The sequence below is a fragment of the Dermacentor albipictus genome, chromosome 4 (assembly GCF_038994185.2).
Source record: "Dermacentor albipictus isolate Rhodes 1998 colony chromosome 4, USDA_Dalb.pri_finalv2, whole genome shotgun sequence".
NCBI lineage: Eukaryota > Metazoa > Arthropoda > Arachnida > Ixodida > Ixodidae > Dermacentor > Dermacentor albipictus.
Window position 1 is genome coordinate 30,827,965 of NC_091824.1, and position 6,965 is coordinate 30,834,929.

Sequence of the window (6,965 nt, forward strand, 5' to 3'; positions counted from 1 at the left end):
ACGGTACTAAAATCGTTTTAACAACGCTAATTCATCAAATAAGGAGATCCATTGTGGTGGATCAGGCAGCGCTTTGAAAGCATCTCTCACACACACAACACTCTCAATGAAGTTTTCCCGAGCCGGTCGAACAACAATGTCTCCGTTTTGAAATTGCAATCTAGTTTTCCACATCGCTAAATAATATTTTGGGTTTTACGTGCCAAAACCACTTTCTGATTATGAGGCACGCCGTAGTGGAGGACTCCGGAAATTTTGACCACCTGGGGTTCTTTAACGTGCACCTAAATCTAAGCACACGGGTGTTTTCGCATTTCGCCCCCATCGGAAATGCGGCCGCCGTGGCCGGTATTCCACATAGCGTGGAGGCTCAGGATCATAATAAGGTCATAAGGGACATCCTCGGCGTTATCAATCGGTAAGAAGCGTACTCCATATGGGTCCAGGGGTAACTGTTTTTTCAACGTTCTCTGCGGAACATCTCAGTGAAAGATGGCGTCCCAGCAATATAGGAATGGCATGTTCTATTGTTTCCAGATTTTTACATAATAAGCAGTCGGTGCTCCAGGGGATGAAAATACCCTTCTCATGAAGCCAGGTCTTAACGGGAAGTGTGTTTGTGTCCAATTTGAAGAAAAAAGATTTAGCTGACGGCCGTATTGGCATTTTTTTCACTCTCTTTAGAACGTCTTGTCCTGGGCCTCCACGTTGCGGAAAATGGTACAAAGGGGGAAGGAACATCGTGTCCGGTCTCTGTATAGTTTTCTCTTGGTAACGGTGGACAGGTATTGCTGTGAAAAACGTACTTTCAACATCTTATATGAACATACCGCTTCACGTAGGTAACCAGTCACTGCTCCTGGCATATTGTGAACAGTCGAAACAATGAATCCTGGAAGCTGTCTTCACAGCCGTACCTGTATCACTGTTCGGAGAAAAGGATCGTTTCGATCCCGTAAAAACACAAAGCGTGACACGACGTGTCGCAGAAACAAATGAGCTAAACCAAGCCCACCTTTCTTGACCGGGATGAACAAGTTCGTTCGACTCATCCTCTCCCAGGTGGAGACCCAAATGAAAATAGCGAAAACACGGTGAACTTTTTGTAGGCTTACCCTCGCAGTACACAACACATTCATAACGTACCATATCTTAGAAACTAAAAAAGATTGCAAACATGGCTCTAGAAAACATTGACAATTGTTTTCCTCTCCACCCGTCAGCCCTTTCCTTTTCTTTCGACACTTGATCGAGCCAATACGATTTAGGTTCACGGTAATTTCCGAGAGGCACACCCAAGTATTGCATTGGTAACGTCGACCACTTCAGTCGATAAAAGGTCTCCGGCGTGTCTTTCCAACTACCATGCAAGAGGCCGTAACTCTTATCCCAGTTTATCTGGGCTGCAGTTGAATCACGAAACTTATCAACGACAGTCGTTGCCCCCTTAATGCTCGCATTGATGTGCAGGAAATCGCGATATCGTCGGCATATGCCAAAATTTTAACGTGTGCTGCCTGCAGCCGATAGCCTGCTATGCGCTCGTTATTTCTGATAGCCAAACAGAGTGGTTCGAGATAAGCAGCAAATAGAAGGGGCGACAGCGGGCATCCTTGCCGCACCGACGAGAGCATGGGAAAGCTATCGGTGAGCTCCCCGGTAACAATGATGCGCGTTAAGCATTCTCTGTACGCCATCATGACGCCTTCCGTTAGGACTTTGCCAACGTTGGCATGTTCAAGTATGCAGAACAAAGCCTTGTGCGAGACCAGGTCAAAGGCTTTTGCCAAATCGATCTGCATCATCGCGACGGGATCGCCAATTGCATCGCAGCACTCAAGCACACTTCGAGCCGTGTGTACATTTGTTGCGATGCTGCGGCCTTTAATGCCACAAGTCTGGCGCGGCCCTACCAATGTTTTAATTACACTTTGCAGTCGTTTGGCCAAAGCTTTCGTGAATATATTATAGTCGACATTGGCTAGAGTTATCGGGCGATATGACCCTGGCAACAAAAGTTTTTTTCTCATCATCACTCTTCGGAATTAGCACAATATACGAGGTTGTGAATGACAAGGGCATTCTTTTTCGCTCATACGCTTCGCTGATAGCTTCGTGAACACGAGCCAATGCAGCCTTGAAGGTTTTATAGAAAGTGGCCCCCGAGCCATCTGGCCAGGTGCTTTACCGATGGATAACTCGTCTGTTGCGCACTCTATCTCACTCAGGCTAATTGGCAGTTCCAGCCGTGTCCTGACTTCTTCATCGAGATTTGGCATCAGTGAGAGAAATTCATTCTGGTATAGCTACATTTAGGATTCCGCGGATGAGCTGAAATCGCTTTAAGGTGATCGGGAATCCCTTGCTTGATGTCATTTTTGTCGGATGTAATGTGATTGCCTTTAGCTAGCTGGCGGATTTCTTTCCGACAAGCGTACTTTTTCTCGTCTGATAAAGCTCGTTTCGTTGGAGTTTCTCCCGCCCACAACTTCTCCGATCTTGATCTCACTAGTGCTGCTTTGTATTTTTCGGTATCCATCCTTTCCAGTGCAGTTCTCACTTCTTTAATTCGTTAACATACAGACCAGGCTCGACACTCTCCATGCTAATAAAAAATTGCAGTAGCTGGCGAAGCTTTGTTTCTGCTTGTTTCAGGTTGTGTCGAATGACACTGCTTCTTTCAATGGCCGTTGTTTTTACTTTCTGTTTAAATTCTTCCCATTGAATGGCAAATCTTAATGGCTTGGCTGAAGTCAGGTTTTCTAGTTCCTTCGCTACAGCATCGACAAAAGGATCGTCATTCAACAACTGCGCATTCATTTTCCAGAGATCCCAGTTAAAGGGCCGTTTGCTCTGTCCTTTCCCGAACGTGGTAGTTACCAAGCAGTGACCACTGTATGCTACGGCTTGCACATCATATTCACAACGTAAGGGCACTAGTTCGGTTGACACGTGTAATCTATCTAATCGAGCGTGGCTATCACGCTGGAAGTGGGTAAATCGCGGGCGAGTACCGCTGGCAAAAACACTACCCACATCTTCCAGGTCATAATCATGCCCCACTGCGTTTAGAAATTCGGCACTCTTATCACAAACGCGTGAACATTTTGCTCGGTCTTCAGAATAGCAAACACAGTTAAAATCACCCAGCAGTATTACGACCTTGGAGCAGTTTACGTACGCTTCAAGGCGCTCAAATATCGACGGTCCGTTTCAATGTTCGGCGCCTAGATACAAATAGTACGGTAATCCACATCCCCAAAACAAAAATCAGCCACTAATAGGCGCCCAGTTCCACACAAAAAGACTGACTGCACACAAATGCCAAAATTATTTCTTAGGAATATAGCGCAGCCGCCTGATCCACCAACCACGTGACAAACGCACACGTCAAAGTGAGCTCTAAAATTGGACACCATTATGTCGGTTAGCTCTTGGCTCTGAATTTTCGTTTCTTGGATTCCTACTATATGTAAGTCATTATCCAAGAGGAGACGACTTAGCTGACTTTGCCGCCTTCTTGCACTGAGCCCTCGTACATTTAACGTAGCTACACGTAGCGTTCCTTCGACATTAACCGCCATGGCTACACGGTAGAATTGTGCCCATCACAGCTACACAAGTACGAGTGCTCGTAAAGGTGCGCCGATAACCACGTCGAATGCCTCTAAAGGAGACGCAGCTCGACCTTCCGGAAAGGGCACGCAAGTGCAACTTGGGCCCCCCTTCCTGGCAAGGTTCTAAAAAACTAGCGCTCAGGGTGACGGCCATTGCACTCACCAACCCCCCGACCCCATTCGAGCTAGACAGCACGGACTTACGGAGGAAGTTTACCCGCCTGCCGTGTATCGACCGTAATGTTCGGCTGCGGCTTCAAGGTCGACCTTCTTATACCTGACGCTTTGGGCGGTGGCTCGTCTCCGCCACTGCCGTCATGTTTCGCCGTCCGGCTAACGGTCTGGTTGTGGGGCCGTTTCCCCGTCGGTTGGCTATTTGGGCCTGTAAGGGTGTCCATGCCTTCAGGTTCAACGAGGCAGGAGGTCGCCTCCGTCTCAGCTGGGGTTTTCTCTTCAGCATTCGCCATGGCCGCAATGCCCTCCGCAGTCGCTTGTTGGTGTCCTGTGGCTACAGCTTGAGTGACTTGTTTCTCCTCCGGTTCAAGCCGTACCACCGACTTTGCCATGACGTCAGCTGCTTCACCCACCGCTGACGACGTGTCTTCCATGTACGCCTCGTCCATGAGTAGGGCAGAGTTGTCCTCGTTGCCCACGGGTCCAGTCACGCTAGCGTACGTGCGCTCGCACTGACTGTCATCATGACCGAAGCGTCGGCAAGCACCACACCGTGGAATACGGCACTCGCGACGAATGAGGCCCATGCCGCGGCAGCGTAGGCAGAGAGGAGCCCTGCCCGGCACAACCACGAGAGCCAGTTCACCGGCGACGCTCGCCTGATGCGGAAGGTCGTCGAGCTTTACGCCAGGCTTCAACTGCAGCGTAACCAGCCTTGTTGTTGAGTTCTTATCAGCCACGCCGTGAACACGCCAGCGCTCGCGGACGGTGTCCGTGACCTTTCCAAACAGCGCGAAGGCAAGGCATACGTCCTCGTCAGGAACGCTGGGCAGCAGCCAATGCACTTTCAGGCGTACGTCCTGGTTGGCGCGGTCAATGACCGGCCCTTTTTGACATGCAGCTCTCCAACGCTGACGATCTTTTTCACCGCGTCGCTGTCCTTGAAGGTCACGGCCCACACATGGCTAATACGGTAGGCCCAGAGAGCAGCCACTTCCGGCAGGAGCGATACCTGAGCGAGCGCGTCACTAAAATCTTCCACCCGGTATGGGCGGGCCCTGATATCACAGTGTACGAAAAGTGTATTCAAAACAGAACGCCCTGTCGGCAGTCTAGGCAAAACATCTTGGTACTCGTTGTTCGAGGCAGAAATCCTGTTACCGCGGCCCGTCTGGGCCGCTGAAGCCACTCCTACGGAGCCCATGATATATACGTCCGTCACGCTCGGTGGCCGAAAGTGGAATCCAATCACGGCAAAGCGAGTGACGGGAGGGAATCAATCCCAGAGCTTTGTCCCTACCGTAATAGCGGTTGCGCGAAAATCTATTTTTCGATCAGCACATACATCTGTGTCTGTTACGCGGGAGCATCAACAAAATAAAAAAAAATATGTTGCCGTGACCAGGATTCGAACCTGGGTTATTGCGGCCACAACGCAAGGTACTAACCACTATACGATCACGGCAAAGCTAGGGACGGGAGGAAAGTAACCCCAAGAAGATTTCGCTCACGGCCAGTTCCGTTTTATTCATTCAAGTACATATAAAATGAAGAAATGTTCTCATGGCATTACTGTTAGCGTAATTTTAATGATATTTCTTGCATTTGAGAGAGAATGTTATGTTGCAACTGCAGGAGGCAGATTTTTATTTAGGACCTCCCATATTTTAACATAAATTACTGAAAATGGGTACGATGTAAAATATGGGAGCTCGAGGTTTACGATTTCTTAACTCCAGACCAAAAATAGATATGAGCCTACGTGCCTAAGACAGCCTCCAACTAGAACAGCTTCCCCACCTTCCATTGCCAGCAGTACCGACCCTTTTTTTTTTTTCGAAAACCGCGATCTGTGCTGTATGTTCTGAGATGTATTTATTTATTTATTTATTTATTTATTTATTTATTTATTTATTTATTTATTTATTTAAAGGACCTCAGAATACCCCTTTTCTGTGGTTTTACATGAGGTATGCCCAAGGGTACGTTGAAACAATTCAATCACCGGAAAGAAACGCTAATTACATGAATGCAAAATAACTATGCATACCGGCATAACAAATACAACCAAGTGGTAAACACAACACATTCAGTAGTAAAATAGGTAAATGCAGATGTATGTAATATTTAGCGCATTATAAGAAATGTTAGTTCATTTGATCTATACTTCAGGCAGCGGGTTAGAACCTGGAGAGGGCGAGCAATGCATAAAGCTTGTTTATAATGTCAGCCAGAACCGCTTTAAATATATCAGGTTCGGTATTGTTTACAACATGTACAGGTACGTTGTTCCAATCGTTTGCCGTTTCAACGAAAAATGAAGTCATATGCGCCGAAGTATGGCCATGTGAACGATGAACGGCTTTTTGGTGACTTATGCAGAGCGATAACCAATGAGCGGGGGTGATGACAGCGGGGTTAATTGACGAGTGGTAAAATTTGAGAAAATTGTACTGCCTCGAAATTTTGCAGTGGCATTCAGGACCGAGAAGGTTGGCTTGGGATTTTATTGCTGTGACACTGGTTAGATAAGAGTATTCTGATTAAATGAATATTGCAGCACGATTTTTGACTGATTCCAGCATGCCTGAAAGGCTAATCTGATGTGGGTTCCATACGGTGCTGGCCTACTCGAGTTTTGGTTCTGCCAGTGTTTGGTAGGCAAGTATTTTTGCAGAAGTCTGGGTGTGATGCAAGTTTCGACGTAAATAAGCGAGGGTGCGGTTAGCATCCTTTGTAATGTTAGTTATAGGAGACGACCATGTAAGGTCACGAGCTCGGCAGACGCAAAGATATTTATGAACGTAAGCAAGATAGTTGGCAACCGTAAATTGGTGTTACATGTTGTGGAATACGTTGACCGACGGTGCAAGGAAGTGAGTGCAGTTTTCGTTGAGTTGAGGGACATCACCCACATGTCGCACCGTTTTTCTAGTTGATGCAGTTCTTTTTGGACTTTGGTAGAGTCAAAGTTGTTATTGATGCGGCGGTAAATGACCCACTTGTCGCCGAATAAACGAATGTCAGAATATGTATTATTGGGAAGATAATCTATGCAAATTAGGAAAAGTGTGGGATTCAGAGCCGTGCCCTAGGGCACCCCTGAGACAACCGGTGTATTACGAAATGCATTGTTGTTAGCCCACACAAACTGTTGACTATTAGTAAGGAAGT

General features: G+C 47.3%; 1 non-coding gene across 1 annotated transcript; it reads right to left on the minus strand.

Moving 5' to 3' along the window:
- Positions 1-5,184: 5,184 nt before the first annotated feature.
- TRNAH-GUG (transfer RNA histidin (anticodon GUG)) lies at positions 5,185-5,256 on the minus strand. Its single transcript has one exon. It is a non-coding gene; the product is annotated as a tRNA-His (tRNA).
- Between the last annotated feature and the right edge of the window lie 1,709 nt (positions 5,257-6,965).